Raw genomic sequence first — 14,620 nt, forward strand, 5'->3', positions numbered from 1 at the left:
TTATTCAAATACACCCGGAGCAGCAATAAATATTTGTATGGTGCTGTGTGTTTTTTTTACTATTTCCAATAAATATATAAAAAAAAAGTTAAGCTTGTCCAAATTAATTTTTAAGAATCTAATTTATAAGCGATTAAGCGTCTTGGCTAAAAAATATTATTTTGTATCCAACGTTGTAGATTGCATTTTTATCAATGTTCTAAATAGCGCGCTATTTAGGTATAGCGCAATTTTTTTAACCCGGCCGCTATGACGCGATAAACGCTATTTAAATCATTAATTTTTATTAAACATGATATAATAGTACCAGAGGAGGGTTCAAATGCCTCCATTTTTTTAAATTTTAATAATTCAAAATTTAAAACTTAAAAGTCAAAAGAAAACCATTGGATATGATCTACATCATTTTGTCTATGCACGTGTAAAAAATTATGATATTTCAATTTTATTTGGCTTGTCATCAAGAGCTTGTTAAAAACTTACTAATGTGGATCATTTCTAAACGTTGATTTTTGAACTTATTGATTCACATAAAAACAAATTTGAAATGTGATAATTTTTTATGAGCACATAGAGAAAATAACATAGATCACATCTAACGGTTTTATTTTAACTTTTAAGTTTTAAATTTTAAGTTATTAATGTTTTAAAAAATGCAGGCATGGTGGAGGCATTTGAACCCTCCTCATAGTACTATTGTGTATTCAACAATTAATTTATTGTGGACATGATTATTTTTGTTTTTTTGTAAATTTGTAAAAAACTGTAGTTGATTGCCGCATTTATAATGTATAAAGCTATAGTATAAAAAACTATGAAAAAATGAGGGGAACTTGAAATGACATTTCATCGAAAAATAGAAAAATTATGATTTTTGTTATCAAGAGAATTATTTAAAAAATTGAGATTTTGAATTCACAATTTGTGAGTCCAACTTTGTTACGTAATATTCTTACAAATATTAGAATGAACATATCTTTTAGATCCTATATTTTAATAATTTCAAATAGTTTTAAAAACATAAAATACACCAGTTCATCACTTCATCTGTTTTAAACTAATGAGTAATCTTAATATATAAACGTACAAATGTGAATATATGTATTAGATCATGGTGATATATCATATATGGCATTATTACAACACATAAAAATCTCAATTAGTATATTCATATGAATAACTTGACTAGATCTGATTCAAAATTTTACTTTAATAAGCTAATAAATCAGATATGGATGCGTAATGTTTAATCCGATTCGATTAGCTTTGTGTCAAACAATTCATGATCCACCACAGACTATTTCACCGAAGTTGCTCCCTGAATTGAATCTTTATCTCCATTCTATTATTAAGCATGTTGGATGTCCGATCCGTCAATGGCTACGATTGAAAGATGTAATTTTGGATTTAATCTTAGCCCTCCAATCACATAATATGTCTTCTTTTGATTAAATGCATCTGAATAATGTGTAGAAGTCTAAATTTAACTAAAAAAAATACTCGCCACACGATACATCATAATTAAAATTAAACAAATTCTGAAATTTAGCGATATAATTATCTGTTTCCTTATTTCTTCCTTTTCCAATTGAACCGGCTCCACTTTCCATTTCTATACAGCGAATCACAATGGAAATCATTTTTTTTTCTTCACTTCCTTATTTCTTTTGCTTTGTTTCTATAGATATTATCGTGAGTAATTTAGAATAAGTTTTATCAATTTTGTTTCTATATATCAATTAAAATCATTAAAGCACAAATTAGACAGGCCACCTATTTCTCTGGCTTAGCTGCTAGTGCAAACATAAACCAAAAATTAAGGTTTTGTTTGTCACTTTGTGTTAATTCAAGAATATAATTTAAGATAAATTATTATTTTTAGTATTGTCTTTCTTAAAATTTTCTTTTTTGTTGGTTTAATTTTTGAATCAGTATCTGCGCCTCGAACGAGCTCCCCTCCTGTTAGGAGACTGACAGCTGCAAACCTTGATGTTTTCTTTATCAAATTATCTCAGGTATGCAGTGCAAGGTGATTACAATTGTACTTGAAAATAAAAGATTATGTTTGTTTATTACAAAACTGTATCATTTATTCTTAATATGATGATATGTGTGTTTGACTGTGCATGTAGATATAAACGAAAGGGATTTTGTAATAGAAGCACTAAGGTCAATTGCAGAATTATTGATGTATGACGATCAGCATGACGCATCCTTCTTTTAGTGAGTTGTAGCCATCCTAGATACTTAATTAGCTTTGTTTTTTTACTCCTAAAGTAAAAGCTTTATCCTCTCTTGATAATATTTTTCTTATTTTTCATCTGATTTCAATTAGAACATTTCTTTAGCTTGAAACATTTTTTTTTATAGTTGAATATTGTATGCTTGTTTTCGCAGGTTGATCTGGAAAGTGCGAAGATATACACTGCAATTAGTGACGGCACAATCAATTAACTTGACAAGGTGTTTTTTTAACATATTGAGTAACTTCAAAATTTGTAATTATCACAAAATTTATTTTCTAAAGGTTTTGTAATATTGTATTAAATCAATTTTTCAAGATGCAAAAGAATGACGCTATTAGGGCGCTATACATTTATAGAAGAGCCTACCAATAGGTATTTAATAGTTTTATTTAAAGTTTTGTTATTGGCTTGAAAATGTTGCATGTGTGAAAATTAAATTTGTATCAAGAACTTTGCACATGTTGCATGTGTGAAAATTAAATTTGAATTAAGAACTTTGCACTGAGGCTTAGTTAGGCAAATTGAGGATTTATTATGTGATATTTAGAGGGTTGAGATTAATATGGTTTCTTTTTCTATTTTTTTTAATGAAAATATGTCATTTTTTATTATTTATTTTTTCTTATAATATGTTTCTGTTGCAACGCACGGGCACGATACTAGTATTCTATAGCCGAGTTAAAAATATCAAATAAACAAAAATACCAAATAAAAAATAAACCTTCAAAGAATGTAAGTAAATATAAAACGTATAATAGAAGAGGTTCGGACAAATCTTACACTATCTAAATGAGCAAATAAACTTTAGTTACATAAGATATCTAATTGAGCAAATAAACTTTAGTTACATAAAAAGGCAAAATAAGTTTTAAAAAGTAACATAAATCATGTGAAATTCTCAATTTTTAGATCTCTACAAATTAAGAAAAGAAAGAATCCATGTTAAATGTAATGACAACTTTTTTACTATATTTTATATTTGGTTCATAATGTTACATGGAAATTGATGAATAATGAATAGAAAGAAGAGGGATCTAATTACATCTTTTTTTTGGTGACATTGGATTACACCCTGTATTTTCAAGGTCCAAATAGTCAAACCAAACCGTTGAACATGATGGATATATTAAAATGTGATTGCAGATCAAAATTTATATTTTTTTTGAATTTTTTTACTATTTATTAAGATGGGTACAAAAATTCAATGGTCTGAAAGCAACAATTTTGTAAAATAATTAATAAATAGTAAAATAATTTCAAAAAAATGTAAAATTTAATTTGCAAGTATATTTTAATATATCCATCATGTTGAACAGTTTAGATCAACTGTTTGAACTTTAAAAATATAGTGTAATTCGGCGTCACAAAAAAATGGTGTAAGTGGATCTCTCCTATATAAAGAAAGCAAATTATGTATAAATGATGGTCTTTATTAAGTTTGTTCCGTTTGTTAAAAGTAGCCTCACAAATTATTAAAATACTAAGTTCATACTTAAGGTTGGATTAATCTTTAACTAAGTTGGATGAATGTTGACAAAACAATGGATCGAATTAGGACCAAGCCATATAACGATAATATGAATTTATTAATGATTTAATTCGCCGTTAACACCCCACTATCTGTATAATCTTTTGAGAGAATACTACCTGTTTTAATTGAATATTCAGCTCAAATTTAAATCATAGAGTTAAATTCACGGTCGTAATTGGAACACGTTCTGCACGATGGAAAATAATAACCATTTTCAACGACTCTGTATAAAAGAAATGCTCCGAGAGCAGGAAACCAGCAGATCTACAGCCCGGAATTTGGGAGTAGAAAAGGTATAAAAGTATGAACCCATTCGGTGGACCATCCATTAAAAGGTGGGATATTCCAGAAATTAATCCGTGGGGCCCACTGGTCTGTTAGATTAACGGATATGTGCCTGGAGTAGATGAATTACTTAAGAAGTGGTCTCGCGTCGCGCCAGGCGCCAGCCAGCGAGGCATTTGAAAAATGGGATATTATTAAAGAGGCGCGAGATCCACGAGTTGAACAGCGACTACAGAAGAAATGGGCTGCTGCCTGCGTAATAGTTCGGAGTTTTTGCGTGCGGAGCTTTTAATTTGGTCTGTTTGTTTTGAATCGGACGGAACATATCAGATCTTGTTCGAATTGAAAAAAAAAAATTCTCAAAATTTGCGAAGCTTTTAATCTGTTCCGTCCGATTCGAAAAGAACGGACCGGATTAAAAGCTCCGTACGGAAAAACTCCGCAGAAGATACGCTTCCGCTGCCTACTGCCTGAGCACAAGCGGAAATAGTGCATGTACCTGGTGTACCGGCAGTTTGTACAACTTTGTAAACTGTAGAATGAGTTATGGTCCTGCCCAACAGAAATGGTTTTAAATGTGGTTTTTTATGCGGTTTGAGAAAGCTAAAACTGTAGATTAAATTTGCGTTTTTGGAGCCTAAAACTGTGAATTAAAACTGTAGTTTGAACATTTTTTTCAAATATTGTCAAACATATTGTAAAATTTGAAATTTATTATTATTTTTGAATATTAATAAAAATTTAGGGAATTTATATCAAACAAAAAACATAAAAATAAAAGATGAATTCTCAAGCGACAAACATTGTTCCATTTTCTTCATTTTAAATAAAGAGTTCAGAATTACTGGAAAACAACTCAATGCAGATCCTTGCATTATTTTGGCTGCATTTAGTTGATAATGAGTGTTTTAGTTAGAGAAAACTTTTTTCTAATAATGTAGTATTTCCACCAGAGAAAGTAAGGCTTTCAGTAAAAGTATGTATTTATTTTTGAGAGAATATGAAAGTAAGAATGTACCTGTAATAAAACAATCAATAAAATGTTATATAAAAAAAGAACAGCAATAGAGGAATAGTTTTCAATGAAACGTGTAAGAACGTTAACTAAAAGTCACTCTAAAAAAACTTGTAATGAACACAATCAATGAGAACTTGATTTTTTTTTAATTTAGACATAAATTTATTTTAATAATTTTATATGACACATAAAAGACAATAAGATTTTATGTTTATTCTTGTTATATTCTTGAGATTTTAAAATCTTAAAAAAAAAATTATTAACAGAAAGATAAAAAGTTTCATAATATGATAGGCACAACTCCTTAAAAATCTATTACCAACCTCAACTGTTCTGCTCTGCTCTGTGCTAGCCAAGCTTCTAAATAGCGTTTATAGCGGTGTAGCGGGGAGACAAAAAAAAAAGCTTTAACGAATAGCGGAGCTATAGCGAAAGCTATTATAAATAGCGTTTTTTTTATTTCAAAAATTATATTTTATATTTCTACTAATAGTAAAAAGAGTGATGCTTCTATGGACATAAGGGCCTATTTGTAAAATGAATATATTTTTATTTTCAAAATTCAAACAGCCGATCCGAACCGTTCATCTTGTTCTCCATATTAATATATCTTTGGAGACCAAATTTTACATTTTTCTGAATTTATTTACTATTTATTAAGATGGGTATAAAAAATATCAAATTCAGACCATTGAATTTTGTACCCATCTTAATAAATAGTAAAAAAAATCAGAAAAATGTAAAATTTGGTCTCCAAGCACATATTAATATGGAGAACAAGATGAACGGTTCGGATCGACTGTTTGAACTTTAAAAATAAAAATATGTTCATTTTACAAATAGGTCCTTATGTCGATAGAAGGCTTTGCCTAGTAAAAATGTCTCATCAAGAAAAAAAATATCAAATTAATTAAGAAGTTCTAATATTATTCATATTAAACCAATACAAAGTTCAAATTGTCATTCAAAATATCCCTAATTCAAAAACTATCGATATATTTTATATTCAAAATATACCACTGCCATATATTAATGCATGATACAAAATTTAATTGATATAGCGGTATAGCCCGCACATGTTCCATTGTATTGATATAGCTTAATAAAGTAAAAAAAAAAAAACCAATCTAGATATTAAGGTCCGTTAAAATTGCAAAATCATGTTTTCAGAAAAAAAAAATTGCAAAATCATAACCCATGTAGCATAGCGGACCGCTATTGCCGCTACGCGCTATGCACTATAGCGGACCGCTATTACCGCTATAGCGGTCGTAGTTTGATTAGCGCAGTTTTAGCCCGTAGCTTAGCTTTCTGGGTCCAAAACCGCTATAGCGGCGCTATAGCTAGCTATTTAGAAGCTTGGTGCTAGCACAAGTTGTTCCTTGCCGTTTTAAACATAAAATATCACAAAAAATTAATAGCTTTGCAGCTCGTTGAATGCGTTAAGAATATTATTATTTGTACTTAAGTAATGCATTAAAGTATAATAATATACAATCCCAATTAGAAAATTAGGTACTGTCAACTCTTTTATAGCTCCTTTACAATCAAATGGGTTTAAGTGCGCGTTTTGATTTTTGTTCCTTTTCGACCAATTTAATTAATTAATTACGTTTTCCGAGGCACTGCGCACACGGTCCAAGCGGCATTAAATTTTTTACTTTTACGTGGAAATTTTTTTTTACTAATTCAAGTAGATGAGACCCCGACATTTTTATTTTTACTCCATTAAAAATTATTTTAATAATAATAACTAAAGTTTAGTAATAATTTTAAAAATGCCCCATCCGTGAAATTTTTCCACAGATTGAAATTTTAATTTCAATTTTTTTTTTTATAAAACAAAAATTTGTTTTTATTTTTTGTATTGAAATATTAGAAATGCTGGATATATTTTTTTGAAAATAGATGGAATACAATATAATTTGATTTATTAGAAAGATTGTAACAAATAACCCGGATCAATATTTTTCAGGCTGGATTTTTTTCTAATAACACATAAAGAAATATTAATTTTTCTTACAACCGCGAAAAATCCGGCCTGAAAAATATCGATCCGGGTTGTTTGTTACAATCTTTCTAATAAATCAAATTATATTGTATTCCATCTATTTTCAAAGAAATATATCCAACATTTCTAATATTTTAATACAAAAAATAAAAAATAAAAACAAATTTCTGTTTTATAAAAAAAAAATTGGAATTAAAATTCCACGGGTAGGGTATTTTTAAAATTATTAAGTTTAGTTATTATTGTTAAAATAATTTTTTAATGGGGTAAAAATAAACATATCGGATGAGACCCGAAAGAAATTTTAAAAAATATACTTGTATAATTAAACAGAATGAGACTATTAATAACAATGGTTTAAAATACGGTTTTGTTCATGCATGCGGAAGGCCACTGCATACCGCATATGCGGTATGCGGACGCATATGCGGATTTTAAAATTAAAATTCACGTATATATATATGTATATATATGTATATAGAGATGGGCTACGGTGAGTTGCGAAGTAAAACGCGTTTCTACTTCATGCCGTATTTTTATTTTGGAAGTCCAAACGACCAATCCGAACCGTTAGATGTTTAATCCATATTGAAATGTGCTTGGAGACCAAATTTTATATTTTTTGGAAGTTGTTTACTATTTATTAACCATTTTTTAAAATTGCTGTTTTGCTGTGAATACTGAAAAACAGTAAAATTTTCTGGACCATCAGATCAGCGACTTTCAAAATTGCTTAATAAATAGTAAAAGAATTCAAAAAAATGTAAAATTTGGTCTCCAAGTACATTTCAACATGGAGAACAAGATGAACGGTTCGGATCAACGTTTTGAACTTTAAAATCACAAAATATGAGCGTGAAGTAAAATAGTCGCTTTACTTCGCAACTCACCGTAGCCCATCTCATGTATATATATGTATATATATGTATATATATGTATATATATGTATATATATGTATATATATAGAGAGTTAGGCTGGGGTGCTATGGATAGCATAGAGGCCTCTATGCTACGGCTCAATATTCGAGGTTTCAAAATCCAAACGGTCGATCCAAACCGTTCATCTTATTCTTGTTGTTCGTACAATAATCTTTTACGTCTATTTGACTAATTTGCAAAAACATACAATTATTGAATTTTACGATTTCTTCTATTTTAAGAACATATAGGTCCAAGAAGAGAAAGAACTGCGATGAAATATGCTTGGACTGAAGAAATCACGAAGACTTTTATCAAGAATATAAAATGTAAATTCAAAAGATTGATAAAGTATGTGTGAGGTTGATCAAAGTGGGATAAAACGTTATGAACGTTTACAAAACGTTGGTAACGTTTTATAATGATCAGAAGCTTCAAAAATATCAAAAGAAAACCAAGTTATAACGTTAGAACGTTTTATAAAACGTTGTAACGTTTTACAAACGTTATAACGGTTATGAAACGTTGTAACGTTTAACAGGCTCAGAACAACTGAAGAACAGGTGTTCAGTATAAACTAGAAACGTTGGAACGTTTAGAAAACGTTATAACGTTTATAAAACGTTGTAACGTTTTATAAAACGTTGAGCAACGTTTTACTAAGCTGTCAGAGAATTAAAACCCTAAATCGCATTTGAATAAAACGTTGGTAACGTTTTATATCAAACAGCTCATTTTTGAGCTGCCACTATAAATAGATTGAGGGGATCACTTTCAAAAGCACCTGAGCCGACCCTAATTATTTCAAAAGTGATTTTCTGAGAGCTTAGAATCCACCATTGTTGTGAGAGCCTATAACTTCAAAATCCCTCAAGCAACCTCAACCTACTTCACCAATCTAGCTATAGATTAGGTTAGAGTAAGCTATTGAGTGTTTCTCTTGTGTTCCTAGATAAACGAGACCTTGTTCTCACCTCTTTGAGTTGGCCGTTTGACTTCCCGCTTGGTGTGTAAGGGCTCAACGGTTCACAAGTTGTAATCCTTTCGTATTGGGTAATAGGAAGGCGCACCTCACAAGGTTGCGAAGCCCCGGAGACGTAGGCCTTTGTTTTGCCGAACTCCGTTATCACCCCGCGTGTCAAATTTCTCTAAACTCATCTCTTTACTTTCAATTGCAATTTAATTTCAGTTTTTTGAGCAATTAGAGGTGCCCCTTAGTGTAACAATTCTCCATATTAATATCTGCTTGGAGACCAAATTTTACATTTTTATGAATTTTTTTACTATTTATTAAGTATTTTACAAAATTATTGATCCAACGGTGGCTGCACAAAACAGTAAAACCGTTGGATTAGCGATTTTCAAAGTGGCTTAATAAATAGTAAAAAAATTCAGAAAATTATAAAATTTGGTCTCCAAGCAGATATTAATATGGAGAATAAGATGAACGCTTCAGATCGACTGTTTGGATTTTAAAAACTCGAATATTGAGCCGTAGCACGGGAGGCCACTATGCTATCCATAGCACCCGAGCCTAACTCTATATATATATTCATATTCATATATTTGAATTTATTTTTACATAATAACATAACCAACAATAATTTTTTAATTTTTTTAATATAAATTTTAATTAAAATACAATCAAATTATCAAAACCGCATGGAAGACTGCATGGCCGCATATTTCAGTCCGCATGTCCGAATATTTCAGTCCGCATGGCCGCATATTCAGACCGCATGGCCGCATTTTTAATCCGCATGACCGCATATTCGGACCGCATGGAAAAACCGCATGGGTATTCTGAGCACGGCTGCCGATCGCATACGCATATGCGACCCATGCGGCCGCATTTTAAAACACTGATTAATAAAATGTACTTTTTATTAATTCCACTTAAGGTGTTCAGCAAGTTAGTTAGGCTTAAATTTTAAGTTTCACTAAGAGAGAGATATTTAGTAAGAAAAATTTAAGAAAGTGAGTCTTTAGCTTTCTTAAAGAGACTTAATTGCTTAAGCAGTTAAGCCATGTAGAATGGTGGCTTAAAAATTAAAGCAAAGTTAAGAAAGTAGGCAAAAGAGACTTAAAAAAAGTGATTTTAAGTTTTGCAGCAAGTGTTTGACAAGCTTAAGACTCCTTAGTCCCTTAGGCCCTGTTTGGCAGTAAAAAAAAAATTAATTTTATTATTCACGTGGAAAAAAAAAATCGTTCGGACTGAATTTTTTTTTCTTCACGTCAACTGTAAAAATCAGTTGAAAACTTTTGATTCTTATTCTCATTCTTATTCCTTATGGGCTGCCGAACAGAATCTGAAGGAGCTCTAAGAAGGATGTGCCAAACACTAGTACACTACCACTGTAATTACAATAAGAGCTAGCGCTTAACTAACAAAAGACTTAAAAAAAAAAAAAATACTAACAAAAGACTTGTGGGATTTGACAGTGATTCCACATATCAATTGATTAGGCCGCTATTTCCTTTGGATTTATTAGCAAATAATGCGGCCTAAGTGCATTTAACAGCTGCAATTGTTGAATGCATGTCTAATCCTCAATTTCCTAGAATTTGGTCATAAATAAATTGCGATAAAAGATAACAATTTACATGCAAATGGCTCCTCAACTAAATTGATATTTCATTTTGCATGACACAAATTTAGTTGGGTAAATAAGTCTCTCTCAGTGGAACACACACACATATAAAGCTATATATATGGTGATATTATACTAATTGTCCTTAAATATGAAATATATATTACATGAAATAAAAATAGCACAAAGAGTATAAAAAGAACTAAATTGGAAGAAAAAGTACCTTGCTGAAGATATTTATTAAAATATTAAAGTTTTCCCAACGAAGATAAAATTTTGGACGAAATAAAAAATAATTTATAACTGTAAGATATTTATTAAAATATTAAAATTTTCAAAATGAAGATAAAATTTTGGACGAAACTAAAATAATTAATAACTATATAAATCATTATTAAGCAATTTATTAGGTACATTTGCTTCTCAGAAATTTAAATAATTTTATCGTTTCACTTTTTTTAACTCTCACTATTCAATTTTGAACAGTCTCCATCCATATATCTCTTAACTCTAACTCTCTGCTATTGAATTTCCGATTTTTTTATTTATATCCAAAAAATAAATAAAATTTTAAAAAATATCCCAATCCGAACTGAAATTCGAAATTTACCCAAACCGGTTATCCAATAACCAGATTTGGGACAAATGTCCGGTTAGTAGATTCCCGAACTCAAGAAATAAAACCGGTTAACCACTAACCGGAAAGTTTTTTTTTTTTTTAACCGGTTAATCACTAACTGGAATTTTTTTTTTAAAAAAAAACAGAAATTTATAATTTTTTTTATTTTTTGTATTAAAATATTAGAAATGTTGAATATATTTCTTTGAAAATAGATGGAATACAATATAATTTGATTTATTAGAAAGACTGCAACAAATGACCCAGATCAATATTTTTCAGGCCGGATTTTTCGCGGCTGTAAGAAAAATTAATATATTTCTTTACGTGTTATTGGAAAAAAAACGTTTAGATTATGAGTTATTGATCCCGGTTCAAAAGTCACCTCTAGGTAATCCATAAAATATTGTGATCTTTCTAGGACATTTAATTTATGAAAAGTTGTATCTATTTTTGAAAAAAAAACAAAAACTTTAATTTATTTAATGATTGTTTTTCAAAAAGAATTCTCAAAATAGACACAATTTTTTATAAATTAAATGTACTAGAAAGATCACAATATTTTCTGGATTACCTATAAGTGACTTTTGAACCGAGATCAATAACTCAGAATCTAAACATTTTTATTTTTTTCCAATAACACATAAAAAAATATATTAATTTTTCTTACAGCTGCGAAAAATCCGACCTGAAAAATATTGATCCGGGTTATTTGTTGCAGTCTTTCTAATAAATCAAATTATATTGTATTTCATCTATTTTCAAAGAAATATATTCAACATTTCTAATATTTTAATACAAAAAAAATTCTATTTTCAAAAAAAAAAAAAAAGCAAAATGCACAAATGCACAAATCCGGTTAACCAATAACCGGACTCAAATCAAATTTCCGGTTAATGGTTAACCGAACTGTTTCAACTGGTCCGGGAAATGGTTAACCGGAAATGTGATTTGAGTCCAGTTACTGGTTAACCGGTTTTGGTAGTTTTGCAATTTTAATAGCTAGTTGGTTATTTTTTGGATATATATAAAAAAATCGGATTGAATTTTGCAACAAGGATATCAAAATTTTCAGGAAATAATTGGAATTTGAAAGTTACAAATAGGAAGGGGTATCGAATAAGAAATGTCAAGGAAGTTTGATAAATTCAAGTATGAAAAGATTAAGGTTGCAGTGGTTTAATTTTTCTTATCTTTTAAATTTGAATTCAGATTTTCAATTATCGGATTTATTTGAAACTGATTTTTTAAATTGTTGATATTTTCATAAAAGAGAGAAAAAGATTGTTATGTTGCAATTAGGGGCACCTCTAATTGCTCAAAAACTGAAATTAAATTGCAATTGAAAGTAAATAGATGAGTTTAGAGAAATTTGACACGCGGGATGATAACGGAGTTCGGCAAAACAAAGGCCTACGTCTCCGGGGCTTCGCAACCTTGTGTGGTGCGCCTTTCTATTACCCAATACGAAATGATTACAACTTGTGAACCGTTGAGCCCTTACACACCAAGCGGGAAATCAAACGGCCAACTCAAAGAGATGAGAACAATGTCTCGATTGTCTAGAAACACAAGAGAAACACTCAATAGATCACTCTAACCTAATCTATATCAAGATTAGTGAAGTAGGTTTGAGGTTGCTTGAGGAATTTTGAAGTTTTAAGCTCTCACAACAATGGAGTAGGCTAAGCTCTCAGAAAATCGCTTTTGAATTAATTAGGGTCGGCTAGGATGAGTGGGAAGAAACCCCACTGCTCTATTTATAGTGTCAGCTCAAAAATGAGCTGTTTGGACTAAAACGTTACGTTTTAGTTCAAATTGTGATTTAGGGTTTTAATTTTCTGACAGCTCAGCAAAAGCATTCAAAAACGTTACAACGTTTTATAAACGTTACATAACGTTTTGTTCTGTAAAAATCTTGATAAAAACAGGAATTGTTTGAAGCTCAGATTTAATTAAAACGTTACAACGTTTTCAATTTGAATTTTAGCATATACAGACAATACTGAAACGTTATAACGTTTTACAAAAACGTTACAACGTTTAAGTTGATCTGTACACCTGTGCTTCAGCCGTTTTGTCAATCCTAAAACGTTACAACGTTTTGTAAAAACGTTGTAACGTTTTAAGTTATTTCTGAGTTTAAATCAAGCTTTTACTTCAGTGTTTTTGGCATAATTAAAACGTTACCAACGTTTTACTTCTGTAAAAACAGCCTCAAACTTATTTTACCACTTTTGATTTTACAATTTGTATTCTTGATAAAAGTCTTCATGATTTCTTCAGTCCAAACATATTATACTGCAATTCCAACTCTTCTTGGACCTACATAATCTTAAAATAGAAGAAATCGTAAAATTCAATAATTATATGTTTTTACAAATTAGTCAAATAGACGAAAATGATTATTGTACGAACAACATGTTACAGAAACAATGACTCAGAAGCAGAAAAAGCACAAGGTAACATCATTCTATATAAATTTATGTTTTTAAATTTTTTAATATTAAATTTTCTTTTTTCAGATCTAATATTTCATCCGGATTTATTTTATTTATGGGATGTATTGAGTAGTTGATGAATCAGTACTCTGTTTTGTTCAAATATATCTCATAAATAAAATAAATGTTTTGTTTTATTTTTATATATATCTCGTGTTTTGTTTTATTTTATTTAAAATCAAATAATTCTAAAATCATGTTTTGTTTTATTTTTTATGGTAACAGTACTCTGTTGTCCATCCTATCTATGAGGAGGAGCTGATCAATTGACTTGTGGACCTGAGAAAGTTTTGATACTCCTAAATTTTTTAAAAATGATGGATTAATTTAAAAAAAATCTACAGATGTTATAAAATAAATATGAACAAGCATAAAGAATAATAAGCAAGATAGAGAGAGAAAATATGTCAATCTCTTTATTCATACATTTCTCATATGTGTACAATACAATACTACAATGACTCTATTTATAGGCTACCAATTGTAAATGAAAAGTCATTACAATAATAAATATGAAAATGAATTCTAAATAGTAGTGAGATATAAATTCCAATGGTAGTGAGATAGTGGGAATTAATATTGGGAGTTACAAATGAATGGACTATCCACTATATTCATAACAACAGATAATTAAAATTTGCCACCAGATAATTAGTATGGTTATAGTCCGTACGGATTTTAAAGTGAATCGAACGGTCCTGATTCATTAACTCAAAAGACTACTTTTTGAGTTAATGCAGGGGATATGAATTCTGAGCGTAGAGATATAATAGGCTTCGTATAAATATAATCACCTGAAATAAAAATTTGCAATTTATATAGTTTTAAAGACCTCAACGAAAAGAGTACGAATTGACGGTTGTTCTTTTGAGTTTTGAGAAAGTAGGTTTCAATTCATG

The sequence above is a fragment of the Carex rostrata genome, chromosome 31, assembly GCF_964058835.1.
Source record: "Carex rostrata chromosome 31, lpCarRost1.2, whole genome shotgun sequence".
Taxonomy (NCBI): domain Eukaryota; kingdom Viridiplantae; phylum Streptophyta; class Magnoliopsida; order Poales; family Cyperaceae; genus Carex; species Carex rostrata.